The 18,900-nt window shown below is 34.0% G+C and overlaps 1 long non-coding RNA gene across 3 annotated transcripts; it reads left to right on the plus strand.

The window, feature by feature from the left end:
- Window positions 1-239: 239 nt before the first annotated feature.
- Window positions 240-8,827, plus strand: LOC111240727. Of its 3 annotated transcripts, none has more exons than XR_002666268.1 (6): window positions 240-468; window positions 6,574-6,734; window positions 6,823-6,902; window positions 6,987-7,085; window positions 8,286-8,339; window positions 8,539-8,827. It is a non-coding gene; the product is annotated as an uncharacterized LOC111240727 (long non-coding RNA). The 3 variants fall into 3 exon arrangements; XR_002666267.1 differs by having other exon boundaries at window positions 6,586-6,734; XR_002666269.1 differs by having other exon boundaries at window positions 240-449; window positions 6,586-6,734.
- The last annotated feature ends 10,073 nt before the right edge of the window (window positions 8,828-18,900 follow it).

Below are 18,900 nucleotides of genomic sequence, written 5' to 3' on the forward strand. Positions count from 1 at the left end.
TAGGATTTATTTTTTTATTTTATTTTTGCCTTATTTTATTTTTATTTGCTATTTTTGTTTTATTATTCTTAGTTCTTATGATTTAGTTTCTTATTATCTTATTTAATTTGATTTTTTCTATTTTTTTTTTTGAAAAAAAATAGTAAATAAAAATATATAAGAAAAGAAAGGAAAAGAGAACTAAAAAAAGAAGGAGAAAAAGAAGAGAAAATGAATAGGAAAGAGAAAAACACGTGGAAAGAGGAAATGGGAAATGTGTTAGGATCGGGGGCAAGAGAGGGGTATGAAAGCAGAAAAGGATTTTTGTTTTGAAGACGGTTACAAGGAGATTCAGGAAAAAAAAGGAAGGGGAACTCATCAATCAGGGAGAAAAAAGCTTATCGGAGGAGGAAGATTTTGACTACAAGGAGATCATCAGAATTAGGCAAAGACGGCATCGGAAGTGACAGGTAACAGAGGAAACCTCAGGTAAACACCTCACTCGTTATTCCTATGGTGCTTGATGTAAGGAACTCGTGTGTTTGCTAGTACATGTTATGCCCCGATTGATCTGTTTCAAGAATATTATGGTGTAAGATTATTCTTCCTTCCTCGTTTCCAATCCCCATCACCACCGGCCACTACGACCGAACATCATCATCCCGTCTTCATCTTCACCATTCGTTCATCCTATCTTCTCCCAACCTTGTCCATCAACATATACCCTGAAATAGGTTTGGGAAGCGGATACAAATAGTAAGATTCAACCCTCACCGGAGCAGTAACCCAAAACAGGACCCAACCCCAACCATTCAAAGAATACAGTCACACCCTCAATTGGTATCCCATCCTCTCCTTCATCACCATTGGTGATTTTCAGTCAAACCTGCGAAAACTACATAGAGTTGATTATAAGCCCTTACACCTTACACTGATTTCTGCACCAAACTAGTTTTCGCAATCCAAACCATCAATGGGATTCAATAGGTAAATGAGAAATTCACCCAGCTAAATGGGATTAGTAATAGAAGAAAGCAGTGGCACAAGGGTGGGCCGTGTTTGTTGAACGAAGGATTCGTGGTGACGGCGACGGTGGAGGAGTTTTTCGGAAGCATTGGCGATCCGATAGTGAAGGTTTCAAGCTCTAGGAGAATCACTGGAAGTTGTTGTTCGAGCTAGGGTTGAGATTATTTTCCGGTCATAGCAACCGCCGCAGCAGGCGGAAACCAGCGCATCCAAATCGTCTTTCAATGATGGTTGCCAAGTCGGTTTGTTCTTCGTGATGGTGGTTCAGAGTTGCCTTGGCACCGTTAACCTTCCGGTGATGAGCGGAATCGCCGATAGCGGCTGCTACTTGGAGGGAATGAGTCGCGCGTCCATGGCGGTTGGGTGGATGGGTTCCTAGGGGTTCGACAAGCGTGGAAGATGAGTGGTGAGAGTAGGGTTGAGCGAGTGTGTGATTGGCCGAGATTTTGGTGGTGGTCGGCGCCTCTGATAGTACCTTTGACTGCCAATTATGGTGGTTGGGATGGTGGTGATGAGGTTCAGAGATGGTGGTGCTCATTGGAGAAGGAAAAATCGAAGCCTCATGGTGTTTGGGGGTGAGAAAACCCTAGGAAAATTCTGAAGAGGGGAATTGAGCTGGGTCCATTTTAGCTTTTTTTTATTTTTTTTTATTTTATGTTTCTTTTAGTCTTTTAGGCTTTTCCTTCTACACCCCCGTTTCTTTACTATTTCGCACCCTATCTGCTTGGGCTGATGTTGAGCCCATTCTACAAAAAAACAATGTCTTCCTGCTCCCCTGTTTTCATTCTCCTCACACCCTTTCTGCCTAGGCCAACTCTGGGCCAGGTCAAAAACGTGAAACATCCATTTCTACACCCCCATTTCGTTTTCACACACCTGGCCACTTGAGTTTGGACCCATTAAGTAAAAAAAAAGTGATTTAGACACCCCCATCTTTTATTTAAACACCACTACACTTTTTATTTTATTTCATCATTAAGTTTTTCATATTATTATTATTTTTTTTACTCTTTATTTCTATTTAGTAATTTACCTACTTATCTTATTTCTATTTTTCTATCGTTATCTACTTTTTATTAAAAATCAAATCAAAATATTTTGAAAAGGTTTAAGCACACGTGCGACTGCTCGCGTAGGCCTTGTGCTGAAAATCTTTTCCTTTTCTTTTACAAAAATTAAAAATCATAAAAAATTTAAAATCAAATAAAAATATTTTGAAAAGGTTTAAGCACACGTGCGACCGCTCGCGTAGGCCTTGTGCTGAATATCTTGTCCTTCTTTTTTATAAAAATCAAATAAAAATGTTTTGAAAAGGTTTAAGCACACGCGCGACCGCTTGCGTAGGCCTTGTGCTGAAGATCTTTTCCTTCTCTTTCAAAAAATTAAAATCAATAAAAATATTTGGAAAGATTTAAGCACACGTGCGACCACTCGCGTAGGCCTTGTGCTGAAGATCTTTTCCTTCTCCTTTACAAAAAATAAAATTAAAAAATATTATTTTAAGGGTTCTAGCGCATGTGTGATCGCACGCATCGTCCTTGTGTTAGAAAACCCTTTCCTTTCTAAATAAAATATTAAAAATATTTTGAAAATGTTTAAGCACACGTGCGACCGCTCGCGTAGGCGTTGTGCTAAAAACATTTTCTCTTTTATATAAAAATACCAAAAAATATAAAATCTTCAAAAACTAAAAACATCTTCAAACAACAATCTTTCTGAAAGAACTACGTAACCCTGATTTCTCAGTATGACTGAGAATACGTAGGAGCAAGGTCAATCCTTGTCGGGCCCAAAAAACAAAAAAATATTTTTGTTTCTTTATTTTGTTACTCTTGGGATAGTCAAACATTTTGCAAACCACATTTTTATTCGCGCATTTAATTAAAGGTACTGCCTTAGGGTAGGCGTTGTGGGGGTGCTGACACCGTCTCCACACGTAACTGACTCCCGAATTGAATCTCTGGTTTTCATAGACTAAGCCTTATACTTTTTATGGTTTTTTCCATAGTTTTCCAGAATAAACTATGGTGGCGACTCCAAAACGTTTTTTTCGAATAGTTTTCTATGGATCGTCGTCCCGTCGCGATTCCGGTTGCGACACTGAGGAGTACAAATGGAGAGGTATACTAGTTATGTTTTAGGGAAGATTATCAGGTATGGCCCCGAGACTATTAACAGCTTCTTGGGCACTAAGTGGGCTGATGAGCAGTGCCAGTATGCACTGTACATAGGGGAGTTTTTAGACTAGGAGGACATTGAGAGGGTTCTTTGTGTACCTAGGGGACACTTTCACAGGAACCCAAATGGAGTGCCCATCAAAATCAAAAGGGCAGATCTGACACCCTTGGCAAAGTATTGGACGGCATTTACTCATGCCAATGTTCAGCCGTGCTCTCATGTTTCTGATATTACTCTTCATCGGATTATGTTCATCTATTGTATGCTGAGACCGATGGATGTGAATGTTGGTGAGGTCATCGCAAACGAGATTCAGAGTTGCGCTACTACTGTGAGTAACAAGACACCATTGGGACATCCTTCCCTTAGATGCTGCCTATTATAGACAGTTCTGTAGAGGAGATGAGGCAGCCAGACCAGTGCCTAGGAGACGACCTAGAAGAGAAGCAGCTCAGCAGGATGAACCAGCGCAGCATGCAGAGCCATTCCAGATGAGGGACATGTATATGTCCATGATGGAGGCTAGGATGGAGTCTCTCCGCAGAGGGCAGGTGGCCACAGCCGAGATGATTGTAGGTCTATATGACACACCACCGGTGCACAGGTTGACTATGGACGAGTTTCATATGGCTTGGCCTTAGGAGTAGGCACAGGGGAGTGAAACTGGAGCATCTAAAGCTCTAGCCATGGACGAGGATGATGAGGAGGATGATGACTTTGAGGATGCAGAGGCTGGAGACAATGAGGGCTCAGATGATAACATGGGATGATATGGCATCTACTGATGGATGCCATTGCAGTAGGACAGGGTTTTATCTTTCTTTGTCTTTTGTAGTTTGAATTTCTAGAATAGGTTTAAATTTTGTTCAGTAGAGTAGGTGTTTGTACTTACCTGAACACCTTTTTTTACTATGGTTTGACTTGGTTTTATTGCATGATGAGTTGCTTGATGAAGTTTGGTGTGAATGACAAATTGAGATTGTGTTGCATGCTTATATACAGGTGAATTGTTCACTAGCTTGTGAATAGGTGTATGATGATTTATGATTGTGATTATGATGCTAAGAAGGATGGATGATTGATGTTTGAGATGTTGAAAGAGCATAATTGTGTGAGGTTTTGAGCTCCAAAATGTTTGTTGATATATTGGCTATTCATTTGGAAGCATGAATGATATTGCCTGAATCTTTATGATTGATTGAATTACATTCTTATGTCATATGATCAAGGCCATTTTTGGAAGCCCTTACTTAGCCAAATTTTCGCCCAAAGTAAAGAGAACCATGTGTTCTACCTTTTTTGAACCTAAGCCTTAAACAGGATGAAAACCCTTGTTTTGAAAGTCTTTACCTTGAGTTAGGTTGAAGAAATATTTTGTGGTGTTGATAAAAGGTTCAAGTTTGGGGTTGTTGATGGAAATTGAAGGGCAAAAGAAAGGCATTGAGCTCAAGTGTTGAATGGAAAAAGCATGAGAAAAGAAAGAAAAGAAAAAGAAAAAGCATGAAAGGTGAGCTCAATGTAAAAGAAAATAAAAAGGGGAAAGTTAGGAATGAGTGAGATTGGTAAAAGGAGAGTTTGTACTTGAACTATGATTATGTGAATAACTCTCTTAACTCAAGGATTTTGTGATTTGAAAACCTAATGTTGCTTGTTAGCCCAACCACATTATAAGCCTTGAAAAAGTCCTTGTGATGGCATTTGTGTGTAAAGATGTTGATTGCATGAGATGAATGTCAATTTTGTTGCATGTGACAGGTAAATAGTAGAGAGAAGAGAGACCTCCTAAAAAACTTGAATGATTGAGTGAAACACTTTGCTTGGAAAGGATTGATGAATTTCATGATTACATCTGTGCTTAGTGGATTGAACATTCATAAAAATAGCATTTGTTGGAGAATATATGAATATGTGAACTGGAATGAATGAACGCATATATGCATCTTGATTTGATTTCAATGAAAAGTTGAATTGAGGAATCACTTGTCATGACAGAATGATTTTTGAAAGAGTTGAACTATTTTTTATGATAAGGTGGAAAGGCTAAGTTTTCTCTTGTTTGCTTGAGGACAAGCAAAGTTCTAAGTTTGGGGTTGTGATAACGGTTTAAAAACCATTATTTTTACAATTAAATTTGATATCAAATCACACCCTTTATGTCTTAGAATGAGCTGAGAATCATGCAAAACAATTGGTTTGTTCATAAGAAAGTCAAAAGTGGTTTTTAGAGATATTATGCTTGTTTTGATAGAATTTGATGAGAGCTGAAGGATGGAAGTGAAGAAGGGTGGACTTAGACTCAAGAAAGGATGAGAAAAGAAGCAAAAGAAGAGTAAGGTCCACCGCTCAATGCCAATTCCAGCGCTGAGCGCCAGTTTTGAGGAGGAAAGCATTGTTTCTCGCTTGAGCGACGACGCTTAGCGTCATGCGACTTTGAGGGCCAGCGCTGAGCGCCAGTTTCCACCGTTGAGTGTCCTGCGATTAGAGGGTCCACCGCTGAGCGTTCAACTGGGCGTTGAGCGCCTAAATGATGGGCTTGGGCCGAAATTATGTTACTTTTCTATGTTATAAATAGCCCCAGTGCGGCCCTTAGAGTAATCTTTTAGGAAAGGAAGACTTCAGAGCACCTTCTACACTCCTTGGAGGCGATTTCTTGGATGCTTAGGCTCCAATTTATCAAATCTAGGGTTTAGTCTTTCATATTTTCCATTAATTCCATCTAGTTTCACAATGTCTATGGTGAACTAAACTCTTTGTTGTTGGGGAACGATGTAAATCCTTTTGAAACTCTCTTATATTGAAATTCTTATTATATTCACATGCTTTTATTATCAAGTGTTTGGGTTTCTTTTCTGTGTTATAAAGCTTGCATAGTTTAACTCATTCGATGTCATTATCTTTGATTTTGTCGATACGGGAACGTACGGGGAAATCTAGAACTGATTAGAATTCTCTTGATAATGAAATACTGCCTAGGAATAGGGGTAGGACGATCAATTGCTTTTAAGCTTCTGTACTATAATGCGTTGGTAATTATTAAGGAGACTAGGAATGGTAAACTAGTAATTGGTAAAAGGCTCTTTTCGCCGAGGAATCAGGTTTTGAGTAATTTAGAAAGTTGCATGACATTGATAATAAAGCGAATTTAATAAGAATAGTAGATATAAGAGGGTGCATAAGGATGAAATTGTAAATCCCAACAACTCCATTCATTCATATTTCGTATTTTCCAATTGATTCAATTTGCATGTTTATTTTCATTCTTTGCATTAAAACCCTAAATTCAATTTTTACTTACGTCTTATGCAATCAATTAACATGAAAGATAAGGCCTAAGAGTCCCTTGGGAAACGATCTTGGACTTACTGTCTATTATTACTTGATACGATCTAGAACACTTGCCAGGGGTTTAACAGGTTTTGAGAAAGAAAATCGTTAATGTCCTCAGTTCAATTTGAGGCTTTGGAGTATCTACATAACAATGAAGGCCAATCTGTGATCCATCGCAATGTAAAATCATCAAATGTTTTGTTATCGGAGGATTTTGAACCCAGGTACTATATCCCTTTATTAGTTGAATTTCATGTTTTGAATCATTTGCACATGTTAGGCCTCATGCTTCTTTGTTGATTTTGAACACAGCTCTCTGACTTTGGACTTGCAAAATGGGCATCAACTTCATCATCACACATAATCTGCATAGATGTTGCTGGAACCTTTGGGTTTGTACTTTCAAACATGTTGCAGAAAGAATTTGCATTTAAATAGTTTCAATTTCTAAATTCTATAAACACTCACTTATGCAGTTACATGGCTCCTGAGTACTTCATGTATGGCAAAGTAAATGACAAGATTGCTTGTACGTGGAGAGAGCATCTGAGGTTCTTCCATCATCAGTGGCCAAGGTACTTTATTATTCCAACAAGGGTTTTAAATTACCATCTGGATTCTTCCATCATCGTTAAACACTGCACCATGCTTTAACAGTAGTTGTCCTGTTTATTGTGTATGAAGATTATTGTGTAGCTAGAAAAGTTAAACCAAAACGAAGCCTCACATGCCTCTTGTTACATTTCGCTATAGAAAGTATGAAACGATTTCCCAAAATTACACCTATGAAGAGTTGGACACACAAATGTCTTATCCTTTTCAAGGGATAACCATCCTTATGATTACAACATCGAAAAAATCTTCAAAACAATTGTGAACTATATAAAGTTAAGTACAAATTTCTTATATGAACCATTATTGCAAGTAATTCCTATATATTGAGCATCAATCTTGGGTTCTTCTGGCAAATATACTACACTCATAAGGCCAAAGCCTACTTGCAAGATGTTGCAAACAAAAACAATTCCACAGGGAGGGGGCACTCTAAACCAATTTGATACTTGTAGCCATGCCATCACTACACCGACCTCTGAAAAATATGGTGTGTTATTATATGCTTTACTCTTATTCCAAATTCCAAAATTCAAACGCACATTTAACCTTTCACTTTAATTCTTCATTCCAATGAATCAACACACACATATATGTATTACATTCTTATTTAAGCAACCATAAACCTAAATCAAGTATCCTCAAAATTGTGGTCTACAACGTTACTACTCACATTCATTGCAAGTATCCCACTCAACAGTTTCTGGTGTAGAGTGATTGTGATTTTACATTCTTCTCCCCACCACATCTTTATGTTATCCTGCACCTAACAAATAAGTTGTCTGCTATCTTGAAATGTAGAGTTATAATCATTTATAGAAACTAGGTTAATGATGGCAGCGAGAGTTAGAGGTCTAGTCAAACAGTAGTTGTCCTATTTCTTATATCCTACCATTTGTTAATGGCAGTGAGAGTTTTGGTGATCTCTCATGTGATGAGGTTTTGTTTGGAGGCTTTTTATTGTTCAACGCTCTGTGGAGACAGTAACATAGAATATTGTATATAAAACATCATATTTATACTGCATGTTGGTTATAATATATTTATATTATTTTGAAATGAATAATAATTTGAAAGTGTTGAGGTGATAGGATAGGAATAATTTGAATTACACTGGCATGCTTGTATTAGTTTTGTATATATAATATTTGAAATTTGTGTAGGGAAGCTTGTTTGGGCAAAGACAATGACAGCCCGTCTTTATCACCAAGCTAGAAGTATGTTCTCATATGCATGCTAAAATTATTTTAATCTTACTTTAATTTGTTATTTCTATTTTTAATTTGGACAGCCTATTTTCATATCCTTGTATAGTTGTTTTTGTCTCATTCTTAGTAATGGAGATTGATGTAATTTTATAGCAACTCGTTAGCTCTTTCCTGTGTGATCTCGTTGCTCATTTTGTTTTGTATGCAGGGTTACAGGAATTCTTCTGCCTTTGAAACATAAGTTCAGGACATTGTATTATCTCTTCCCAACAGTATAAAAAATATTGTGTAATTCTCGGGGAAGATATCAGAGCTTGATAAATGGATAAATGTTACATGATGTAATTTCCTGTAATTGAGAACTGTTTTCGTCTTGCTATGTATTCTTTAGGCTTTAGGCTTTAGCTTTAATTCTGAACTGTTTTTACAATGCATAAGAATGTACATTTACTGAACTTTGAACTCCACAATAAATAGTTAATTGAATTAAGAATTGAAAAATAGTTTACTGAATTGTATTGTAGTGTAATTGAACTAAAAAATAGTTCAGTTTAGTTTCTTTGAACTATTTTTTAGTTCAGTTCAGTTTATTTGAACAATATTATAGTTAACTATAATTGGTTTATAGTACAGTGCAAATAGTGTAGTTTGCCCACCCCTAGCGTGAGGTAGTTCTCTTGTACAACATATCTTCTGACAAACATGTTTTGTGCATGTGAACTTGATGTTCTATGAAAAGTATATATCCTTTATAAATTTAGGAAAAAGTTTTTTTAACAACATTTTTTTGAAAACTTTTTTATAACGCATACGTAATGGCTTGTGATTGAACTATTTTAAATATATATTTTTTTTAAATAAATTCAAACAGATAAATAAAGTGATGACACGTTTCCTATTGTCAAAAAGTTGTTAACATGTCAGGATCCATAAATTTATTGTTTGTGCAAAATATTTTTGATAACTAAGCAACGAACATTTAGGGTTCGACCTTTATAATATTTGGCAAGCTGAATGAGTTTAGCTTATGGATATATATGATTCGTCGTAGCTTCTTGATGTTGGTTACATTTAAGCTTAATTCATTGTGCAATAATTATTATTAAAGACTATGCCTCTATATTTTTAATAAAAAAAAATGTTGCCACTATTAAAAATTTCTCACGTCCTTAACAAAAAGGGAATGGTTCAAGTATGTCAATTCCCCCATGTAGTGAAGGGAAAAAGAGTACCAATTCTATGTAACTCCTTTGCTAGAAGATTGCGGATAATCCTATACCTCTAACATTCATAGCATTTTTCAATGAAGTTAAGAACATCCTTCCTTAAAGTCAACAAATAATAGCCTACTTAGAGAACTCAAATCGCCAAGCATCGTCAACCTAAGTGCATTCCACAAAACCCTAAATGCATTTAGGAAAGGACATACAAAGCTTGGTTTGCATCCAAACAGTTAAGAAACAAAGAGGATAAGCCTCAACAAAAAAGAGTTCCTTGTTATGCATCACATAGAATGATGACTTGTGACATACCTTTGTAGCCTCTGTTATATCAATTGGTAAGATGTCATTGATGAGAAAGTTGATAATGGGATTCATTTAGTAAGGATTAACTATGTTGACTTATAGCGCATCCTTATGGTCCCAACTTGGTGTTATCATAGTCTCTTGAAAGAGCATTCGATGTTTTCCTTCTGTCTTAGTACTGACGAGCTTGAAAAGGACATTGGCACAATTTTTGCTTTCTCTGGGCATTGAATTGCTCGAACTATCTTGTGGGATTTCTAGAAATGTGGTAATATTTTTAAGGTAGAGACTCTTTGGCATAATATTCTCCATTTATTTGTCTGGTGACTAGTTGGGAGTCACTTTAGCATGTTAGCTATTTTACACAGAGTTCTCGTGCAAGTCTCAAATTGATAATAAGAGCCTTGTATTTAGTTTGGTTATTTTAATTAGTGCAATGGTATCATGACACACTTTTACATTCATTTGACACAAATTATAAGGGTGAAATGGTCATAAAAGTGAAAAGTTTTGTATTTTTCAAAAAAGAAAGAGAGTAAAATGTAGAAAAGGATAATGTCAAATGAATGTAAAAAATTTAGGTGTATAAAAGAATATTTTTCTTTTAAGTATCAAAATTAAATTGAATAACTTGTTCAATGATGACGTTATCTACTCCATCCAAGTTGATACTTGTCCTAATGCCTTTTTTATTTGAAGATCCATCCACATTACGACCAAGCAAGTTTTTCTCTATCGTATGGTAGCTTGATGACGAAATCGACAAAAGATTGAGCCTCCATCAGGCCTTACTCTAAAACTTAAATCCAAACTTTGACAACTCGATGGACCAAGTTATCATTCACCCTATAAGCTCCAATTTCTATAGTATTTGTTCGATGGGATAATCTGTGCAAATGTTGATGTCAAACCTACAAAAGTAGTGTTAGAGCCACCATGACTAGAATATGAGTGCCAATAGTGATTTTTTTGTAGTTTGGTTTCATTCCTCGAGAAGTTTCATGCTCCAACTATTGAAATACACTGAATGTTGCTTTCGACATTCCTCTTGAACCAATATTGAGCTAATTGCTTTGCATGAAACTGCTAGCTACATTATGAGTGTAGAATGTGGGTGGAAACTGAAAAGTATGGGCAAAGATGAATACCCTTCTTTATTTGTTAGGAAATTTCATAGTTATCATCCCTCTAAAATTCCTTAGCGCCCTACAATAATTTGAAGAAAGTTGGTCTTCTCCATAAGACAAGGAAGGAATCTTGAGAGAATCACATGCTTCTCGTTTAGGCAATGGACTTATTTGAAGTTTTAGGGGATCATTGTTCTAAGAATAACTTCATACTTAGCGGAGCTCACCTTGATGTCACACTGAATTATCATAAAGCTGAGAAACTTTCCTCCGTCTACCTTGAAAACACCTTTTTCAAGGTTGAGATGCTTGTTATGCATTCTCATTTTTTGTAATACCAATTCTAGATGGGAAGAATGATATGTTGTTGTGGTCAACTTGACAACCATATCACTGAGAAAATCTTATCCATCAAATCTTGATACGTGACTTTATAATAGAAGTTACCTTTGATTGTATTATCTTTGTCTAGAAGGTAGATCATAATTTAGTTCTAACTTGAATATTTATCAACAAAACTTAGTAATTCAAAGCATGTTGTGTTGTCAACAAGCCTATCTATGCTTGACAATGGATAAATGTCCTTAGGACATGCATGTTAATGTAGTCAATACTCATCATCATTAGCCATTATCTTTTTTTTACCATAACCGTATTTTCCAACTATGTTGTGTACATGATTTCTTTGCTGAAGTCAAGTTTTCTCAAAGGCATTGGCTTGGCTTGGGGTAGAATGGAAAGCTTATGGCATATGAATTTTGTATATATTTCTGACACAACAACGAAGAGATCAACATTCGTCATCAATACTGGCTTTTTATCTCATTCTATAGGAGGCGACTTATTACATTATAGACACCTTGTTCATTGAGTTGGATGGAAACCTAGTTAAAACTTGATCATTGGCTCACAAAATGTAGGCCTGCCTTTCTTAACAGGATTTTAGGGTAGAGGTCTAACTCGTCCATGAGAGTTACAATGGTTTACTCTTTGACCATAAAAGAATGTGAGGGTATCTCCTCAATGTGAAATCAATGTTAGCTCTGGTAATTCTAATACCTCATTCGTTTGATTAATGTCATTCATAATGGGGATTTCAAAAATTCGATCAATAAAGAAATGGATAAATACATGGTTACACTAGTGCATAATTGGGCATTAATGTCACCCCATAGACGTTGGACCAGAAAACACCAAACGTAAATTATTCATCGGTGGCATTATCGTAAATAAGTTGGCCATGTAGACATCGTTTTCGAGGGGCCATGACGTCTATCATACTATAGACGTCGGGGCTCCTACTAACTGACATCTATATGTCTGACAGCTAGGTGAAACATCATTTCTTTCTTCCATATAAACGTCGATTAGGTGGGGCACTGACGTTTATAATATTAGAGACGTCGGGGCCCCTACTAACTGACGTTTATATGTCTGACAGGTAGGTGAAAAGTCATTTTTTTCCGCCATCTAGACGTTGGTCCCGCCACCCCGACGTCTATATATGATTATAGATGTCGGCTCCCCCTACAACTAACGTCTATATATACCACGAATATTAATTTTTAAATCGAATGGACATCACATTAGTGAGGTCCCCGACGTATATTCGAGAAATTGGTCTTTGGGTCAACTAACGTCTTATTTCCTGTTAAATAGGACATTTGAACCAGCAATAACGTGCACTTCATTGTCTTCCATCTCCTTTTTCTCTCCACGACATTGCATTCCAGGTGAGTTTTATTTCTTTTGAACCGTTTAAATTTTCTTTTACTCTGATTAAAATGAGTTTTCATTGTGTTTTGGTACAGTTTTTCTCGTAGTGCACCTTCTCCCTTTGCTAGTTTCCTCGTAAGAAAAGCTTGCGTCTTTTGGATATCTTATGGCATTTCAACCTAAAGCCAAGCCTGGGTCCTTGCCTAGTTTTCATGTTACCGTATTCTTTTTCTTTAGCGGTTGGAATGGAACTAGGCAACGATCCAGGTTCGGTTTTGGGTTGAAATTCCATAAGAAATCCAAAAGACAATTTTTTCTTACGAAGAAACTAGCAAAAGAAGGAGGTGTTACTACACTGCCCAAAGATACGAGCAAAACTGCATTAAAACACAACGAAAACTCAGTAGACGTCGGTTAGTGTCATGTCCAACATCTTGATAGTGCCCGTAGACGTCGGTTAGTTCCATGTCAGACGTCTTTATAGACGTTGGATATGATATTTAATCGACGTCTATAACAACGTCGGACCTGCAGAACCCGACGTCCCAATGTCACCCATATAGACGTCGGGTCAGGATGTGACGTTAAAAGCCCATAATAACATACATCTAAAGCCCTTTCTGCACTAGTGATATTTCTTCATTTATTCTTTAATCTTGAAATTTTAATTTGTTTTTATGCTTTAAAATATTGTTTTAGTTAAAATTTGTTATAATTGAACTTATTAAATATGAGATAAAAAAACATATTAAAAATAATATTTAATTGTATGAATGGTTGTTTGGATATTTTCAATTTTAGTTAAAAATGGTAGTCAATTGGACATTAGTCTATTGTAATACTTATCGTTAAGAGATATCAGACTCTTCCGTGACCAATGTTTTTAGACTTTTATTTTCAACTTCGACATTAATTTAACATTTTCGACTAAAACATCAAAATTTTCTCAGACATTAAAAGTCGAAAATAACATACATCAAAAGTTGTAATATAGTAGAAGGATTGAAAACCTTAAAGGTTAGAGGTTTAGAAATAACTCAAAAGGACAGCTCTTGATGAAATCGCCGTGAATGGTCCTTCATCTTGGCTAGGATCGGGATGAGATTGTGACGTGCCTTTATTTCTAACTATGTTTTAAGAAATTGTAAATTGTGTAAGTATAATAGTAAGTGAGATAATTAAGTAACCTGTAATGGTATAGTATAGATATAAGTTTTTGAACCCATAAATTATAAACATATTAAATAAATTCTATTATATGAAATATTTTCAAATATAATTAATTATTATATTATATCAACATTGTTTGATAACAACATATCACTTTAAATATTATTCAAAATACAGAGAAATCCTAGAATATTTGACTTAGTAATTCGAATATATGCACGATTATATCAATAAAATGTTGAGTAACTTAGTTCCAGATTTAGTAGGTGAAGTTATATCAAACTTTTATTTTATTTTAAATTAGTCATTTAAATTAATTAGTTGATATATGAACGTGTAAGAGTGACATTTATGCGAAAAATGCAAGACTCTTACTATTTCAATTCCTTTATTAATTTCATTAACATAGATTGGAAATAATTATTATTTTAGAGTTTTTAAGTTTGATATAGTTGTTTGACGTGAAAATTAAATATTGTATGAGAGGTTCTTAGATGTTGCCAAAATTAATAATGTATTTAGGAAAAAAAATGATTGGGAGACCATTTTGAGATTCTTTAATAAAAAGGGAGCAAAAACATAATTAAATATTTTTTATGTCAAGTTTTGTATTAATTAACATAAAAAAATTTATTTATATTTTAATTTTGGTACATTGTGCTTGAAAGTTAGTTGACTTGGAAAAGCTTTAAGTATTCTTTTGAGTATATCTTTCTCAATTTTGAGAAGAAAAAAAAATGTGTTGCGCCCTAAAGTTCCATTATTATATATAATTTCGGTAGAAGCAATTGACCAAATAATATAAAACGATAAATTGTTAAATAACATTATATAACCAATAATCTCTAGTGTCAATAAAATACATTAATACAAATATATTTCTTATTGCTGATAAAAAAAATATATTAAAATTTTAAATTTAATATAAAATATTTAATAATGTTTAGTTGTATTACCTAAATAGTTATAATTGAGATCATAATAAGTTAAAATGATAATCCTGGACCACAAAAGAATTTTCAAAGAAAATTCTCATTTTAACTATTTTACTAAAACAGATATATGCTAAAAAAATTTGACAATGGAAATGTTCAAGATTTAGATTTTTTTTAAAAAAAAATTATCAAATAAACACAAAATCTCACCAATACAATTTCAATTTGCATAAAAGATTGAAATAGTCTCCAATTTAAAATATAGGTGTTTTTTCTTTATGTTATCCAACTTTTGAAACTAAGGAAATCTCAAAACACAGCAATTGCTTCTATGCAAACGTGCTTTTGACCGTTTAAATATTTTACTCTGGATGCCAGCACGAAGATCCAGAAGGCAAAGATCTAGATCATCTGGATCGGGATATTCAACTAGAAATGAATCCAATGCATCGGTGACTCAGGAAAATTCACCTGGAAGCGTTCAAGAAAATTCGGGAAACACAAGTAGACTGCTCGAAAATTAAGAAGGTAGAAAAAAATCAATTCTTGTATTGTCTTTCTATATTAGTAACTAAGTCGTTCATAGCATATTAACAGTCTGATAGGAAGTTAAAGGTGAACTTTTGAGTCTTGTTTCTTTTCTTGTATTACCTCCGCAGGTCGTTCATAGCATATTAACAGTCTGATAGAAAGTTGAAGGTGAACTTTTGAGTCTTGTTTCTATTCTTGCATTCTTTGAACAATATAAAAAAGAATATAAATATAAAAATATATGAACATAAATGCACATATATGAACAAAGAATAAAATAATTCCAATAATTTATCTGATATTTCATATTAATTCATCAAATTCAAACACAATACATCAATTTCTGACTAATCAAAGTTTGAATGCAAAGTTGGTATGCAAAATTTGTTTTATTTTCATAGGCTTAAAATTAAGTTATTTGTTACAGCAGCAGACGATAATACCAGGAGCCCATGATACACATGAACCTGATCTGAAACCCTTCTTAACACAGTTCAGAGAACACGGTATCCTACTACATGGGCCCTTTTGGCAGCTTTGTCCTGGGAGGCCCCAATCTTCTGCTAATCCTATAATTAATCACCACAAATATATATTAAAAAAAGTTAAAATTCATTTGAAAAAGAAAACCTTGTTGGGTCATGCATATCCGAAATCTAGAAATTAATCTCCCACTAGTACACTATAAACACTAAGAGAACAAAACAAAAAATCACTTTTAACTTAAGTTCTAGATTGAAAATATGTGACATAAGAGATGAAAAGCCTATTTCTCTTTACCTGAAGAAAAAAGCAAAGCAAGGCACAAAAGCCCCAAAAGAAAAGTTTGGTTGATGCGAAAAGCCATTATGCAGAATTTTTGTCACCACAGTTGCTTTCTTAGAAGACTGATGTTAAGACTTCAAAGGATTCAATGGAGATATATATAGTGCCTCTACAATAAAATGCATAAAATTAATATATATTTTTATTTGCATAAATCTGTGAAATAATAAATAAGTATTAAATGTTAATTCTCATTTAATAGCATAATAACAAAACACGCCATTAGAGTGTTTCCACTTGTATTTATTAGAAGTTTAGCGTATCAATAAAAGCTTTATTGTAAGATTTTATTTAATACCTTTTATTTTAAATTGATGAAATGTTTTAAAAACAATAAATAACGCTTATAATATTTAATAAGCTAACTATTCTTGCAAAAGCTTTTTCATGTTCTCTTCAACCTTCAAACCAATATATTCCAAGATTTAAGGCGAGAGAGAGTGGTCTACAAAAGATTCTCTGATAGTTAACTATTTACATCAAAATTCTCAATCATATAGACCTCAACTAGCATATATACCATTTATTATGTTTCAGTTAATAAAATAAATAACATCATCATTTTAACTATATGTATGTTGAGCAACTTTCTTTCATTTAAAAGTGTGTGTTTCTAATAGTAAAAAAAACTTTTTCGTTTGGTCTAATGCTAATTTGCAAGATACCTCCAAAGATTAGAGTTGAATTTGTCCCTTCTTTCTAAAATGCCTATTTACATGTTTGAGAGCTCATCGCTTGCTTGAGTGTTCATAACACTTGAATCATATATTTGTTGGATTACTTTGAACAAGTCCCATAAACATGAAACCCATCGTTTGATCAACACTTGAGTTATAACCTTCGGTTGACATCGTAACATAATTACATGATGTAATGTCCCAAATTCTAAGATGTTACGAGTTTACAGAAATTGGTAATATTACTAAACTTTATTATAATACGGAAATTATTTTACAAAAACCTTAATCTTTCAACATACATAATTTATTTAAACCATAATAGTTCTAAAAGTCTTGTTCAATTATATTATTTCAAAAGTAATAATGACTAAGGAAATAAAACAACTAAAATTACTTTGTTTCAAAAATTCTAAAAAAAACTTTTTAAAGAAACTCAAATATTTTTCGTTATCTCACGAATCTATCATGTCTCTAGAACATCTAAAATGTCATATGCTCACATATAACACATTATACGATCATCGTCGATAATTTCATTCACAAACACACAAATACAAACATGTATGGGGTAAATTATCAATAAAACAACCATAATAACAAAATATAAACATACTGAGTATATCAACAATAATCAAAGTAGTAACATCAATAGGAGTTCCTTAACCTCTGACATAACAATTAAATCACAATGCAATATTCGATCATTGATCTTTGATCTCTAACCCTTGACGTCATCACTAACATCTCACACATATAGACCCTTGGCCTATCCACTCATTAGCACATATGCTAACTACTTACCATAACTATTATAGGAACACCTCTATCACATAGCATCACTTGGAGCATCACAAGTACCATGATTATCATCATAGATAAACCACCATCATGACTATCACAATCATATTCTTTAGTTTCAATAATTATAATGTGGGCCCTTCAACAAATTAAAATTCTCTACACAATATACCTTTCATGACAAATATACCCTTAGCCATATTTATCTTAATTAGATCACTTTATAAAGTTGGCTAATAAAATATAATGGCCATAACATATTTAGTGATTACTTATATATATATATATATATATATATATATATATATATATATATATATATATATATATATATATATATATATATATATNCTTTATAAATTGATTGCTTAGGCAAAAAAATTTTGATAAGTAAACAGCGGACATTTAGGGTTCGACCTTGGCAAGCTGAATGAGTTTAGCTTATGGATATATGTGATTTGTGGTAGCTTCCTGATGTTGGTTACATTCAAGCTTAATTTATCATTCAATAATTATTATTAAAGACTTTGCCTCTATATTTTTAATAAAATAATATATTGCCACTATTAAAAATTTCATACATACTTTAGAAAAAGGGAATACCATGTAGTGAAGGGAAAAAGAGTACCAATTCTATGTAACTCCTTTGTTAGAAGATTGCAGATAATCTCACACCTCTAACATTCATAGCATTTTTCAATGAAGTTAAGAACATCCTTCCTTAAAGTCATTAAATAATAGCGTAATTAGAGAACTAAAATCGTCAAGCATCATGCACCTGAGTGCATTCCACAAAACCCTCGATGCATTTAGGAAGGGACATACTAAGCTTGGTTTCCATCTAAACAGTTAAGAAATAAAGAGGATAAGCCTCAGCAAAAGAGTTTATTGTTATGCATCATATAGAGTCACTACAAGAAATAATGAAATTGTATACGGACATTTATATACGGATCTAGATCCGTATATAAATCAAGTTTTATATACGGATCTTATGTACGGATTAGGGAATATTGGTTATCTACAAACATTATGTACGGATATTTATATACGAATTTGTCGTATATAAATTCCGTATTTAAATTTGGCGCGAGGTGGCGGGAAAGTTTTCCACTGATTTGAGCCGTATATAATGCCAAATGTCCGAATGTAAGTATATCCAAGCTTTAGCCAGGGTTGGGAAAATAATTTACTTAAAAAAATGAAAATAAAGTAGGTTAGAATAAGCTAAAGCAAACATTGAAGCTACTACTCTCAAAACC

This window comes from Vigna radiata, unplaced genomic scaffold, assembly GCF_000741045.1.
Source record: "Vigna radiata var. radiata cultivar VC1973A unplaced genomic scaffold, Vradiata_ver6 scaffold_437, whole genome shotgun sequence".
In the NCBI taxonomy this organism is placed as follows: Eukaryota; Viridiplantae; Streptophyta; class Magnoliopsida; order Fabales; family Fabaceae; genus Vigna; species Vigna radiata.